Source organism: Apteryx mantelli, chromosome 3, assembly GCF_036417845.1.
Source record: "Apteryx mantelli isolate bAptMan1 chromosome 3, bAptMan1.hap1, whole genome shotgun sequence".
NCBI classification, from domain to species: domain Eukaryota; kingdom Metazoa; phylum Chordata; class Aves; order Apterygiformes; family Apterygidae; genus Apteryx; species Apteryx mantelli.
Window position 1 is genome coordinate 84,440,698 of NC_089980.1, and position 16,717 is coordinate 84,457,414.

General features: G+C 35.2%; 1 protein-coding gene across 4 annotated transcripts in view; it reads right to left on the reverse strand.

The window, feature by feature from the left end:
- Nucleotides 1-16,717, reverse strand: part of NT5DC1 (5'-nucleotidase domain containing 1) — a 175,376-nt gene that overhangs the window by 99,799 nt on the left and 58,860 nt on the right. The window lies entirely within an intron of this gene.

Below are 16,717 nucleotides of genomic sequence, written 5' to 3' on the forward strand. Positions count from 1 at the left end.
CCAAGGGGCTTCAAGTTATCCTGTGACATACTACAAGTTATCCTTTTGTGTTCATATTCAGTGTGTATTTTCCTAGGAAGTCAAGCTAAATATTTAATAGAAGCATCTGGGATTGCTTTGCCAGTATGAAAAGGTGCCCAAGAAAAGGATCAATATAATAGAGAAATTGTGGCTGAATGGCAAAATTCTATAGAAAGATGACATCTGCATACAATGATACAGAGCAGTAAACACCTAAAAGCAGGGTGTAACAGCTGGCAGAAGATTCACTCAAAAACAGTGTATGATAAGAGTGCATTTACAAAGAGCAATACATATTAATTTAATGAACAGTAACCTGTCTTTCCACATTACACATTCTCTTGACAGATATACATACTAAAAATTATATCACATATATACATGTGTAATGACTGAATCCAGTGTGAACTTGCTCTCTTCCTTCACATGAAGCTCATACTTCCTCAGTGTCATTCTTTTATGTGGAAAACATCAGGATATTATATTGGGGACAATCTTTCCCAAAACAGACATAAAGATCTATTTTGACAGTTAGTCCTCATTGTTGAGTCTCTATTTGTAACTTGATATATTAGCTCGATACGTTTTGTAAATGTATCTTGAATAGATAAAATATTTTAAAATAGAGCACATGTAAAACTGTGCCAGAGGTAATGTTGTATGGGGAAAATTGTAGCTGTAACATGCTCAGTTAATATATTTTTATGGTTAATATTTGAAGTAAAGCTATAAACTTTCTAGTAGAGCAGAAAATTATGCAAGTTTTGATGTCTTCATATTTAATATACATTCAGAACAAAACAGTTTCCATATTTATTTTTAATAGAAATATACAGAAAAATAAGCATATGAACTATGTATGTTGTTACTACCTTTCTCTCTCTCTCTCTCTCTCTTCTAATTATTTTTGAAATACTTTGATACTATGTGGTGACTTAATAAAGGAAACAAGAGGAAGCCTTAGTTTTAAATCTATTTACTGTTGAGAAATTCAGTTTCAAAGCTTCAAGTGCTTTTGTTTCCTCCTCTTCATCTATCTGTGTACTTCTATGGACATTGTCACTGACATTTCTAGGTTTCTTATGAATATTAATACATTTATTTTCCAAGCATGCTGAGAACTGCGTATGGAAAGCCGTTTGGTAAGAAGCTCCTGGACACTCAGGCTAGAAGTATTTGTTGTCATGGCTAGAAGATGAACAACAGCTTGATCAGCAGAGATGTAAAGATCCTTCTCCTGAGATGAGTTTGCTTGTCTAGCTTTTGTAAGTTTGCCTGTTCCTCTGTTAAATATTCATCAGACTTAGAAGTCCCAGCTCAGTGTTTTCATTAACCAACTGCTACTTAGACTACAGTAGGAAACTCCATTTTACATTCATGGGACTAAAGTCCAGAGATCATGTGATTTGCATAATGTCAAAGAAAATCTGTGGAAGAGGTAGGAGCTGGGTCCTGCTTTTAATTTTAGGCAAGTGATGAAATTTCCATGATTTCAAAGCCTGACGGCAGGCATGCCTTCCTGCTCCAAAGCTCTAATGTCAGACCCATTTCCTTCACACTGCAAATATGTCACCCGGCATGCAAAGTAGTTTCTGTTAATTACAAAGCTTTCCCAAAGAGTTTTAAATATGTTTTTACTTTCTTTCTTTTTTTTTTTTTTCCAAGAACAGCAGCAACAGCAGCTATGATCATGAAATAACCTCTCAGGGAAAGCTACTAAGGTGTATTTGGCACATATTCATTAATGGACAAAAAGATTAATGGATGAAAAGTTTTCCATATTAGTACTACAGTTTTCAAGAAGGAAGATGTTTTAAGCAAAGCAGACAGCTGGAAGCATTTTGCATTATCACACACCCTTAATAAATTTACCAGTGTTTTTAATTCTGTCATTTCCCAGCTGAAAGTGCTGAAAAATAATGTTGACACGAAGCTGAGTGCATTTCTCTTATTTTGCTTAATTCAGATAAGCCCTGCTGCCTCAGTATCCATTCCTTTATTCCTAAATGAAACACTCACCTCCCCCAGCTCTATTTATTTTTTCAGAATTAGTCTGCATTTTTATATGGCACAAACAGCAGATTTAGCCTGGGATCAGCCTAAATCATTTTAAGAAGATCTAAGATTGTTTAAGGACTTGTGTAACTGTGGATTGCATAAAATATTTTTGTACGGTAGAATTTCTTCTGCATTTATAGCTTGGTGCTTGTTTGAAGACAGATGGCTGTATGTGGAGAAAATGAGAGCATAGATAATAAGGGAGAAGTCTATCTGACGGATGAATGGGATTGTAGCCTTCAAGCATGCACATGAAAGGAGAGTCAGTTAAGCATAAGAAAGTCAAGTTGAGGGAAAAACTGCAGCTAGAGCTTACAAGAGGCCACAGGTTCTTCTACTGCTGAAGAAACACCTGTGGAAGCAGGACTAGGTGCTTCCATAATTGGAGACAGAAGTGTGGAGCAAGCAGGACTTAGGGACTAATCCAGAAAGGACTGTTGAAATAGGAGCATGGGATCAAACAAGGCAGCTGGGAGCAAGGATGTAGTATAGCTAATAAGGAGAAAAGGTTAATGAGAACAAAGCTAGAAGAATACTTACTTGATGGTAGTCCTTAAAAGAGTTGGGCTGGTACAGAAGGCATGCCATGGGCTAAAGGTGCTGTGAGTTAGCTGCTAAAGTGAGTGATTACCATCAAACAATTTCATTGTGTACAGGAACTGAGATCTCTCTTAAAACTCCGGATTTCTACTTCTGCCTGCAGGGTATCGTAAAGATACCTGAGTTACCTTTAAATTTATTTAGCTGCTTGTATCAGTAATTGCACAGACTTGAGAATGTGCTCAAGAAACCAGGCAAACACAACGCAGTTTACACCGACTAGCATAGGCAGCTGTGCTAAGTTTGTTTTGAGATGGCCATGCTGCATTCTAGTTGCTGCTGTTTATAGACAGCTTCTCTGATCTATAAACAGTCTCTGAGTAAATTAAGATAAAAGGGTTAAATGAGAGCTATAGTGGTGCTGAATAAAAGTTTTTTTTAAAAAAACTTAGATCTAGGTTCAATTTATGCTGTGTCCCTACAGTGAAAAGCATAAACTCTAAGCTAAAAAAGGCAGGTGGGGTGAGAACCAACACCAGTACAGACAGCATTTGCAATGAAGCTAATTCCAGCTGAAGAAAGACTATATAGGTAAGTCTTCCTTCTCAGTAGTCTTGCACTAACCTGTAGGAAGGCACATGCCAGAGCCAAATTGCATCCTTCCAGCTAGCTTGTGACTGCTAACACTTGGCTTTATGGAAATAAACTGTTTTTAACATTTAAGTTCATCATATAATATTTGGCTGTAGCACATCTTTGTCCATTATAGGATGACAGGCAAAGATATGTTAATTATGCTAACTTGCATAGATTCCTTAAAGAAACTGTTTGTGGAATAAAATAAGGGGATATCTGTTCTCATCTGTGAAATTAGGAGAATAACAGTGATAGCATGAAAAACTAGTACTTTCTACTTTTACCTTAGAAATTTGCCACAGAACATTCAAGAATCCCTTTTGTATTATGATGACATTTTAACTTTCCTGTAAACATAAAGATTCTTTCTCCAATGAAACAGAGTACACAAAACTGAAAAATATATATCATGACTCAAAAGTTTAGCAAAATAATACGGCATTTGTTTCACACCCTTCCAATGTGTTAGAAATAAATGTTAACTTTGGGATAAGGTTACAGCAAAACATCTCAAGAATTAATTTTTCTTCTTAAGACAAAAAAAGTGCAAACAGATATAAAAGTTACTAATTGCTGCAAACTATAAAAGGTAGCCTGAAATGACTTACTGAGTGAAGCACAGGACAAAGATGTAATGATTATTTTAATTATTTTTTATAAGACCAAATAATTTTTTTCTGTTTTCTAGAAGCATATTCAGAAAGGAGACACATATTCTAGAAACATAACCTCTAAGAAAGTAACAAATCTGTGTTGAATTTAATCTATAGAAAATATTTAAGTATCTGAATGAAATACCATCTAATTGAAATAATTAGTGAAAGTTGACTTGAGATTTTTGGCGCTGGATTTTATTCCAATAATGAGTTTGGCAACAAAAAATGATTGGTATTTTTGGATCAAAAGCAGATTTTTGGCTCATATTTTATTTCTATCAATATCTTAATCCAAGTTAAATGAGTAAAATTATGTTAGTGAGCTATCTTGTTCAACAAAAGAACTACCATATGGACCTCCTGGGTAAATCTAGTAAGATCCTGAATGTTATCAAATTTATGCTGTGTTTAGGTGAAGAGAAAGGCGAAGAAAGCAAGAAAGTGGGAATCCTCTAGGAAGCCAGAGGAAGCCAGTTATCTGAGATGTTGAGTCTGGACTGTACAAAAAGGATCTGAGCCACGCTGAAGATACAACCCGGTCTACTCAGCGTGTGCTATAGTGCAAAGGCTTTTCTCTCAGCGTTCTGACTTGAAACACAAAATTCATAACTATTGGGATATGAATCATGCCCAGGTAAGTACTAGCAGGGGTAATGCAGAGAAAGTCACTCACAGAAAAGAATATACAGTTTATATGTTAGTAGCATTTGAAGTTACTAATGAAGACTGATATTGCAGAGGATCAACACCCGTATCTCTTCTTTTGCCCAATGGAATACAATAGATATCCAAGAACTGGATATCCAAGAATGGAATACAATAGATATCCAAGCATTATGTAATTGATATCGTAGTGTATGTGGGCAGAGGGTTTAACAAAAGAACAGGCCATCAGAGAATACTGCCTAAGGGTTAAATGTGTTAAATTTTCCATGATTCAGCAATAACCTCTTTTACAGAATATTTTTAAAGGTGGAGAAGAATTTTATTCCAATGCATGAAAACGACCAAAACAAGTTAAAGTTAATACAATCAATGGCAAAAGCTGAGGGACAAAGCCATATAAATCAGGAACATTCATTTGTGAAACAAGCTTCTAGAGGGAGTCTGACTAATCTATCATCTGACTGTATAAGCAGGCATGGTGCAATGTCTAATTAATGAAGGAAACGTGAAGCAAAAGAAACAAGAAACAAAAGAAAAAAAGAAATAAGGAGCTCTCAAACAAGCGCAATCTAACAGAGAAAGGAGAAGAATAAAGGATTCTGGGATCTGCAGAAGACATGAAACACTGTCTTGTTTCATGAAATGTGAATAGTTTCCTTGGGAATCACTTAGACGCTCTGAATGGTGGACATTAAAGAAAACACCTGAGTAGTTTAAGTTAGATATGGATCTGTAAGATGAGACATGAGGGAGAACTTATAAGCAAGGGGATAATCAGCATCAAAGCTACAAGCATCAAGTGAGAAAGCAGTGAAAACTTTCAGGAATGGATTTCTAAATTACAGAAAGGATTTCACCCATTTTGATGGTAGGAAGAACACTTTAGGGTAACACATTGTACATAGGATAGAAATTTATCCATAAATTTCCACACATGTAGCTCTAAACCAATGAAACCATTAAAGTACAGTTTACACTAAAAATATGCCTATATCATACCTCTTTGTGGAGATTCAAGGTGATGTTGCTCATTTTCAGATCAGAAACTGTAAATATGTATAATCTTTGGGAAAGTTCAAGTTTTAGTAACATAGAGAAAATTTAAAACAAAAAAACAAAAAACCCCAAAAAACCATAGACCAGAACTGTTAAGAAACATCCCAAACCTTCCTTCCCACTTGCATTATTTAGATGAATGATTGGTTCCATCCACAGTAACATAACATGATTTGGACCTCACAAACAATGTTGGTTTAGACATATATCTAGATTTACTGTTTGCATGAAAGTCTTTTTTTTTCTATAAGTCATTAGACAGATCTAAAGTTTTGTAACATCAACACTTATTAAAAGACAATGAGATTTTTTAAAACCATGTAAATTAGAAACCCATAAATCTTTATCTGATTTGTTTTTAAAGAAAACTGAAACTTGAAAAATATCTACAATTAGGCAAGATTAACAGTCCAGCATAAACCAAAGAGGAGGAAGGAAGGAAGAGATCCAGTAGCAAAAATATGTTTCTTCATATCCAACTAAATTTTAAGCCTCATTTTAAACCAACTTGACACAAAACAGGAAGAAAAAGTATGCAATAATAAAATCACTATTTTATAACATAAGAAAACACAAGCATTGTGAATTTGAATAAATGAATATTAAGACATAGAGAGGCTTAAATAGACACATTACATGTATCCTTTTAATTGGCTGAGTTCAGAAACAAATGTAAATCAAATTTAGTTACAAATGAGCATCTCAATTAAGGATCAATCTTCCTTAGCAAAATAAGGAAAAATTGCTTTCAGAATAAATTAGCATTTTCATTTTGAACTGGAGTTTCTTGCTTTTTGATTTAAATAAAGATTGAAGAAAACAGTTAGTTAAATCACGTTGATTTAAATCAGAACATCCCAGTCCATATTACTGTATGCAAATCTAGACAAACATAATGTGTTCTGTAACCTTTCAGGTGACTCTCTTTCTTGTTTGATATTTCCTATATCCTTATGGGATGTTGTCTATATTATTGCACATATATATGTAAAAACATATATATGTAAAAACAAACTTGTTTATCAACTAGTAGTAAGCAATGCAGTAGGCTTTCAAGAACATTGAAACCCAAGCAAATGCCTCAACTGAAAAAAAAAAAATTCCTGCATACAGGATCCTGCATACTAGATTTGGGTGACTACCATACTGATTAGACTTCTAAATTAACATAACTAAAAGTGTTTCAAATGAAAAACAGCAAATACTTTTATTCAAAAGTCACATACTACAGTATTAATGAGCAAATAAACAGTAAATCCTATGAATTGTATGCATAGCAGTCTAGTTCTATTTCTTTACCTTAGTATCAATAATCTGAAATTTCATTGGAATCAAACCCTCAGATATGGCTGTGTTAAAACCAATAATCTTGATTTAAGTCTCTCTGAAAAAAAAAAAAAAAGGTAGCCCTAAAAGGTAAAAACTGACAAAAAAGAAGTGAGCAGGAGACCAGATAGGCTTTTCCACCTATGTATTTCGTGAACCATTTTCTGTATTTTTAACCTTTTATGTACTTCAGTTATATTAAGATGGGGACCATAAAAGCTCCTACATAAAGAAGGGAAAGCCACCTCCTGGTTCAGACTGAGTAGTGTCTAACTGAAATTGCCATTCTTAATCTATCACCTGGTTATGCCCACTGTAGAGGAAGACCCCGACGGGCTCCTTTCCAGTTTGCCTATGCTGCAGGTTGTGTCAGGGCCTAGCGGTCAAGCAGACCTGTCTTTGAAAGGATTAACCAGCTTATGGTTGCGTCTCTGGAGGAATCAAATGCAGCTCTGGTGTCAAGACTCAACATGGTTAGCATAAGAGACATAGATGCACAATCTAAATCCCTGCTATGGAAGAAAGCAAACCAGTAAGGTTGCTGAAACTGACACTGGTGGGTAACCCAGCTCCATTATAAACAGGCTGAAGAATTACTGTTATCTCCAAGCTATGAACTTCTCCAGACAGTCCCTATGGTAAGTAGATTATAGGGTCAGAAAGCTTGGCCACTCCCCTACCCAATATCAAAAGCTCTGCTCCTTGCTGGACTGCTTGTTTTCTTCTCTCTGCATAACTTCTCTTCTGGGGGAAACTCAGGAAGGAACTAGGAGACCTTATTTTTAGCTTAACTTGTACATTTGGCCGATTGTTGAAGTCATACACTTAGTTTTGGGTTTCAGTTTTTTTGCAGGATAGGCAAAAACATTTGCCAACTTATTTTCTTCCTCACAGAGTAATTTGGTCTCTAATAAAACTAATGCTACTCTTATAAAACTAATACTATAATTTAACGAAAAGTTGACTCTGACTGACAACAAACATTTGGTTTCCACATTAATACTTCAAATTCAACAGTTTCTGGAGGCTTAGACCAACATGCATTTACCTGACTATAACCAATGGTATAACAAAGAGCTTCTGTAGTTCTGCTGTTGTGGAAAAAGATGAAAAATGGAGCATATGCATGAATATCGATCATAATAATTCAAGTAGACTTTTACCACACAGAAATGGGAACACTGGAGTCTTCTGGCATTAGCTCTGTGCCATCAGCAATACACATACTGAAAAATGGAAACTCTCTCACTAAGACACTTTGATAACGAAAGGAAAATGCTCCTGTCTATCACACTGTATATATTGTAAAGTTAAGACTTCCAATAATAACTTGAAATAAGAATAACTGATGTCAAATGAGTTAGTGAAAAGCGTTATCTGATGATAACTGTTTTCAGTCAGTGCCAAATAGATGAATTCAAGCAAGAAATATGGCTTCTCAGATTTTAGTTCACCACCAGTATCTTAAACCATACAGTTTATAACAGATTATTGTATATCACTTTTATTCTTTGCTTAAATTATCTTTTGATTTTCAGTATTAAAAAAGTAAATCACAAATCACCTTTATATTACATCTTTCAAAATCCACATTTAAGTACTTTTTAAAAGAAGAAGATAAAGATCAAATGATTTTCTAAATGAAAAATAGAGGTCATGCACTACGAGATACTGAATCTGTAAGGAACTTCTTCAGTTCTTGTTTTTATTTCCTTTTTTTGATTCTCTTACTTTTCATAATATTTATTCTCAGTCTGGGATAGAACAAATTCAAAGTAAAAACTGAAATATTACCACAGGTTCTCCTTTCCAAGTAGAAGTGTATTCAAAGCTTTCTTAAGCACATCTTAAAATAAGCACAGAATGATCTCTCCTAACCAAAGATGAAAACTAAATGATGAAAGAGAATTTGTATGTATTAATATTTCCCCAAATAATATGTTTTGGATGAAATACATTTATCACTGTAATTAACAGAGATGGAAAAGAAGCAAATATAGTAACTCAAATTCAGATAAAACGGAAGAAACTCCCTGCAGCTGCAATGCTTATCTCTATTTAAAATAAAAGTCTTCTAGAACAGTGGTACTCAAAAACAGGGTTTTTTGAGGATTGTACCACAGCCAATATCTGCTTGTTTTCCTTGACCACCTTCATTTAACAGCTCTCTTTCTACCTCCAGAAGCAGTGCAAAAAGCTTCCCAGAAAACAAGCTAAGAGCTGGGGACCACTAAGCACAGAATAATATGTTTAAAAAAATAAGATCTTCAGGGATCACTTCACTGTTTTCATCAGAATCACACACCTAATGGTTGAAGGAAGCTACAGGTCTACAAGCATGCCTCAATTTCAGTTAAGCATCTGGCCTCAGGTTCTTCCTCCTTAGCAACTACAGTCCACTGAATTATGTTTATTTGTTTATTTATTTGTTTGTTTGTTCATTCCACTAGAGTAGAATCAGATACTGTGTACTCATGTTTAGTTGGAAAAACACCTTAAATATATTCCTGTTTTCTAAGGTTGGAATGCAGTCACATGGGATTTAAAGCCATTAAAAAAGAAAAGGAAGTAATGTAATGTGTAACAAAACATCTCACTTGAAATGCGATCGAAGCATTCTATACTTATTTATGTACATAGTTTGGATTGTGCATTCCCGTCTAGAAATACGAATTGCAGAAGTCAAGTCAAGAGGCATGTATCAATGTCCTAATAAATTAAAATGAAAATTTTGAACACGAAGTTCATTTTCCAAAGCATACCAACATGACTCGGACAATACCTAGTATTCTGCAATGAGTAGCAGAGTCCAGCATCTCTACAGATGTAATGTAATCAAAACTAACATCCATTAAACTCATTATAGGGTTAGCAACTAGGTATTCAGAGTAACGAAGCAATATTAAATTAGAATTGAACAGTGACTCTGTGTGTGTGTGTTCATTTTATGGCACTGATTTTACATAGATCAAGAGGTCTAATGATATATTTAAATAATTAAACCAGTTAAAAATTAAACCAGTCAAGGAAAATGTGTAGTTAAAGGTTAAGTAGAGTATGGATTGAGAAAAACAAGAAATATGTGATAAGAGTTTTCATGTCAACATCATTTGATCTAAGATAAATAAGTGCCCATTAAAATTTTTATATAATCATATCTGCTAAAATATAGTTTGTTGAATGCAGGATTTACCACAATGAAGTCATCTTGTTTCAGCGGTTTTGGATGTCTAAGCTATACCTGTAATACTATACTAGTATTACAGTACTAGTAGTACTAGTATTACAGGTAATGCAATGACAAGAAGTCTGGCTTACATTCAGAACAAGATTTTTAAACCCCGGATTAAAAATAACTGTCCTTTAGAGATATCCTTGCTGTGAAAAAAGCATGAAAAGGATGTTTCTATAGATAAAGCAGACCAACCTACCTACTGCTAGGGTGGCTTATTCCAGAATCTCAAACTGAGTGACTGTAAACTTTAACCATTCAGTCAGGATTTTCCATGCTATGGTTACTTCATGATCAATTTCTTTTTTTTAATTTTTATTTTTAGAGAGTTTCAAGAAAATGGTTTAAAAAGATGTTTTGCTCATACATAATAATAATAAATAAAAAGAATCTAACAACCGTATCAGTAAGAAACTCTAGCTTTTTATGCTATAGTATATGTACTCTAAATTTATGTTATAGAGCAGGCTGTATCCTGGTGTTAAAATATTCCTTTTTTTTACATTTCAGTGAAATCTAAAATACACACTTCTGAAATTTGCATTACAGATTAAGGCAGTTAAATTCTCCAAAGATTCCATCTTCACTATGCATTTTCAATTCCCACATAGCATTTTTGCGCCAGCTGGATTACATAATTCATTATTCCTACGATGAAACTCAGCACACTTTTCCAAGTCTCCTTTAGCATGAGCAGAACTCAGCCTGCAATTCCTTCCCTCAGCTTAGAAGCAGCATTGCACCACATCCAAAGCTGAGAGCAATGAGATTCTCAGTTCTCAGGGACTTTAATAATCTGGAGAGGAACAAGACAGTCTGCGTGGAAATGATAAATCCTGAAGATCACTGGGGTGGAAATTTGTAAAGAAACAGAGTGGGAAAGCACAAATGGAGAGGGAAAGAAGGAAGGATCTACTGCAAAAGAACTTACGATATATTTTTCAAGGTTCATAGTTAGCAGCATCAATCTGAAGATGAGGATGAATCCCCTCCTCATCTCAACCATGTTAACTACCCATAGCGCAACAGCTGCCATATCAAAGACTGAGTACAAGTGCATTAAACTCAAAAAAAAAAAAAAAAATCACAGCTAGCAAAGACTGGATTCAGGCCCACATGGAGAACAGAAACTACTTTATGGACACTGATAGCTGACCTACTGCCAATTCCTGCTCTTCTCAACACTTCTGCAGCACTTAACACTCCTGACTATAGACACCATAGCCCTAAACTGAAAGGGATGCATTAAAGAAGGTCTCTTTAAGGGGCAGATCCAATAAATATAGGATGGGAAATGTCACTTTCAGCATAAGACCTTTCTTTTGAAAAATATTATAAAAATCAAGTCATGTATCCATTATGTGAAACAAACAGCTGAGACTGAAGTACCAGAAATATATTACATTCCTTGTCCTGATGGGCAGAATTGATCTTTTATCTGGCAGGATGGGTGACTGCCCAGTGCTTCTAAATCTAGGGAAGTTCTGCAGCTCAGCGAAAAGCTTGTCCCTCTTGAAGATGCTGCCAAAAATATCATAGAAATGAATGGAGTCACTGCTTCCAGAACAGCAACACTGCAACACTGGCATTCGCACTCAGACTCTTCAATGGCACCAAACTACAATTTTCTGTCAAATGATTTTCAAAATGGAATGGGTAAAGAGGCAAGGTTTAGAGCCGTAATTGACTTGCATTTTGAATAAGGTTAATATCAACCCAGAAATGTGCTAGGGTTTAGCTCTGGAGTAGACCAACACATATTAAATAGAGATAAATCAGGCAGATAAACAGTTCTCAAAAAATGTATTCCATGTAGCAGGACCAAAACTGCTAGATAATTTAGTCTCAGAAGATTTTGGCTACATGTCAAAAAGAATCAGAAATGAAAAGTATTTCCCATATCACTTAACTTAAAATTCAAAGCCGTGGAGCAGGTTAAATTTTGGTATCTAAATTCTGAGGTATTCTGCACTAAATTTGGAAACATCTTTTGAAACATCTCTTAAAGTAAGCTGCAAGGAACAAGATAATTAGAGTTGTCTGTATAAATTAATAGAATTACATAATTTTTCTGATATTTCATTTTTAAATAGCACAATAATGTAACTGTAATGGTGTCTAAGAAGCACTTTTAAAATGAAGCAGTGATTGTAAAAAGAACTAATCTACCTCAACCCATGGATACGATGATACTTCACACCCTGAACTGTCATTTACAAATTTATACTTCTAATCTTGTTTCTTTCTTCCAGGGCCAGGGCAGAGACTGAAAATACTCCAAAAGCATAGTTTTCTTCTTTTTATAACAAAGAACTGTTTGTGATGAATATAAGTATCAGCATATAGGATATCTTATATCAACAAGATAAAAAAAAAGGGAAAAAAAGCATGGATTTAATGAAGCACATCATAGTCATCTTTGATGCAAGTCTGGTAAAGGACTATCACAGGCATGAAGCAAGTGTTTAAAAGATGAAATATTCAAATCATCCAAATCTGACACTTGAATTAATAGATTCAGAGGTGGTAATGGAAAGGAGAAAGGAAGAAAAGATCTTGATTTGAGATTATTCCTTTGGGTTACAGCCTAAACATTAATACTTTGGACCTACTTATCATTCCTTAAAAGAAAAAAAATTGCATAGATATGTCTGACTGATACATGTGTAGGGCAATCATAGTAGAAAAATGGATAACAGGCATGAAGGCATTTGTGAAATTTCCAAGGAGGCTTACCACCTTTTCTGAAATCTGAGTTTTGTTACTAGAATGTGAATAGAGTTACAAACACAGGAAATGTTATAATTATGGGATTTTTTCTCCTCACAAACAATTTTTATTGATCACAAAACATAAAAGAATTTGTTTTCTGCTCCCCAAGAAGCCCATCTCATTAGAGAGACATGCCAAATAAATTTGATGTTCCTCTTTAATGCAGATAAATAAGAACCTAGGGAGTTAAATAAATTAGAATCCCCTGTCCCCTTCCACCTCTCCTACAGAACCATTTTCTGCTGGGAAACAAAAAATTATTCTATTCCTGGAACTGAATCAGAAGGCAGACCCATCCATCATTCAGTAACCAGCATATGATTCAGCTTAGCTTTTCACAAAAGTTAAAAAGTACAAAAGCCACCAAGAAAAGGGTTCCTGCATTAGAGGGCTGCCTCATTTGAAGTCTTCCGAAATGCCTACTGAGCACTTCTGCGAAGCATGCCTGCTGCAAGAGGAGCACCTCTGAGTTAAGAAAGCAGTGCGTTTCGGTGACAGCTGGCAAAAGACACTCCCTCTATCGAGGGGCAGCTTTCATTCAACTACAAGGTAGGACAAGCGTGAACTCCTGTAGCTGGACATTGAAAAGGTACTAAATCCATGATTAAAATACATAACAGTTACACCCCTCACCGTATTTTTTAAGGACAAAACAATCGTATACAGTGTTTTCTAAAAAGAAAAATATCTGTTCATTATATAAAACAAGACACTTCATAAATATGCTGATTTCTGCTTGTATTTCATGATTATACGAGCAAGCATTGAACAAAAAGTAATAAACATTTTTGCAAGTAGGAAAAAGACATTCCATTCAAGTCTTGGAAAATGATAAAAAATGTTAAAATAGCACTAAGTATTCCACTCATGTTAAATACAGCCTTTGAATTGCAAAATGATTTAGCTGTGCCTTCAAATGCTTTTAATATTCCTTGACATAATGTACACATTCAGAAAACTATTTCTGCTGTAATTCACTTATATTTCCATGGGGATACACTGTAAATAGGGGGGTTTGTCCCATTTATTAAGCCAAATGAAAGAAGTGCTACTTGTCTCCCAAATTAATCATATGTTAGATATTTAATAGCCTGATCCTTTAACAAGTTACTAACAATGATTATTTCCTGTATATTCAAAAGACTTCTGTTTAAGATATTACAGAGCAGCCTTGTAAAACTTGCAATAACAGTTTGCAAAACTACTTGAAGTTAACAAAAAGTTTGAGTTGCAGAAAAGTGCTTTAAAATGTAGTTGAAAACAAATACTTAACTCTCTTTAATCTGTTTTGATGGGCACTCATTTTATTTAAATACTCTGGAAATGCTGCTATTTGAAAAAGTGTAAAAACAAGGTTACAATAATGACTATTTTCTTTTGGAAGCAACTTATCACTGATAGCATTAAAATTGAGGCTCCATCTGCATTGCAAATAGTATGTTTTTTTACTATAAACATGTTTTGAGCTGATACCTGGCACTCAAGTTTCTTTTTTGCTACCTTCCAAGATTTCCTCTAATTAGATATGACTATTTTTAGACTGAAAATGGCCAGAAAAGGGGGGGATACTTTTTTGTGTTTCAGATATTTTTCACAGTCTACCAGAAAAAACAGTAACTTTTAATGAATATATTTTACTTGAATATAATCCTGCTTTGAACTCTAGGCTCCTCAGCAACCAATTGTATTGTTTGTCTTATTGACTTTAAAAAGCAGTGGAGATTTGAAAAGTAGCTCATGAATGGACAAAATACGTTTTCCAGGTGACCCTCATCATGCCAGCTGTTACCAGCTCCACTCTATGCACAAAATTAGACAAAGTTCTGACATTTTCAGAGTAATCATTCCAACAGAGTGAAAGATCATCTAATCAGAGAGTTTGTATGTTATACATCACTACCGGAGGGCCCAAGTTTGGCTTGGGAAGGCAACACTGACAACTTGCACACAACACCAAGACCAGATTTAATTTGCATTTAATAGGTCAGATTTCAATTCCTCCTACTGCAGAATTCTACTGCAAGTGGAAACAAGCATGGTTCTCATGCCTTATCATACACCTCATATTAGAAAGTGCAAATATGGGCTCAGCTTTGCCCACATGCTTCCTTCGTCCCGTGAAATTAAACAATACATGGTGATAACTTGAAAGAATTTATTAGTTTGCTTAAAATTAATGAGAGTACTTCACACCTAATCTTCTCATGGACTATTATATTATTTTATCATTGTATTATTTTACATTATCTTTTACATTATGTTATATCTCTTGTGCATTTACTTAAAAACATTTGAACCAGTTCTATTATAGTTTTTGTTATAATAGGTTCTAAGATGTATCTAAGGTTAGGGTGGTAACTCCAGTATACCAGGACACATTTAAATAAACATGCCCCATAACAAAATGAGTCCTTAAAGACGCTTTTCAGTACAGTTTAAAGAAAGCATAAAAAGGGTTAAAGCTACAGCTTTCAATTATAGTCCACAGTCTTTCTGTATAAGGGGAGCGGGGAAGCAGAGAATTAAGGATAGAACAGGAATGCTATTTTTGGTTATTAACTTTGCTTAAGGAAAATCAGAAACTTAAAGTTGTTGACATTTGCTGTAAGAAAGTAGGTCCCTAAAGTTTGAAATACAGGGCTTTTTAAAGGCAAAAGAGGAGGCAGGGGAGAGGTATTTTGTCTGGGAATACCCTCTGGCAATTGAAACCTCTCCTGACTCACAGTCCATTTTGCCTCACAACCTCCCAATGCTCAAATTTTCCTGTTTCAAACCCACTCCCATAAAGCCCCTCATTTCAATTCTTTTGTTCCAGTCCCTCCCAGATCTAACCTTTCCTATCCCAGATTGCCAATGTTTTGCCTCCCAAACTCCCCCTCTCCTAAACTCTGGTCATGCCACCTACCGCCCCTTCTACCCAAACTCTCCCTTTTCTGCAGTCTGCCCCAAAGACCTCTTAATTTTCCCTTCTGCTTCAAATTCCTTTCCAGTTCTACTTACTCACAAATTCTCTCCCATTGAAGCTTGTGTCACCCAAGTACCCCTCCTCCCAAATTATTCCATCCTGAGCCCCTTCCTCCAACTCCCTACCACACCTGAAATCTGCTCATATCCAAACCCGTCTTCCCTCAGTTTAGCCTCGTAGCTCCTGACACTGGACTTGTGCTCACTCTCATGAGAGTGAGGCTGTATGTGCCCCATACGTCCCAAGGTGTTTAGCATGGATTAACTGTGCATGGGTTAGACGTGTGCCCATATTTACCATCTGTGTTTCCTGTGATAGTATAACTTACTGCCTCTTAACCATTAGCACATTTCAGTGCTGGAGAGTTACAAGGGACTTCCAGTTCAAGGCTACTTCAGCACATACTTACTTTTGAAAATGAAAATCCTATCTATTCATGACTTCTGATGACATGGTCTTGAACAAGGAAGACAACAGAACTGGCTAATAGAGAAATGTATCAAAACCTGATCAAACAAAATGGCTGCATTTTCAATGAAGTCTCAACATTTTATGTGTTTCCATTTCTGTTTAACAAAATAAAGACATTGAGGACACTCATAGAACATGATCAGCACTTTTCAAGTAAGGTACATGTTCAGATTACTCACTGACTCAGAGCTCAAGACCGAATCTGAGTGTTTGTGTTGATTTAAGAAAACCTAATTAATAGTGGTTTATTCCAGGCACTTTTAATTAGGTTGATAATTCAAGCTCTGCAGTGGCTCAACACCTCCTGAGCAGGTCTGT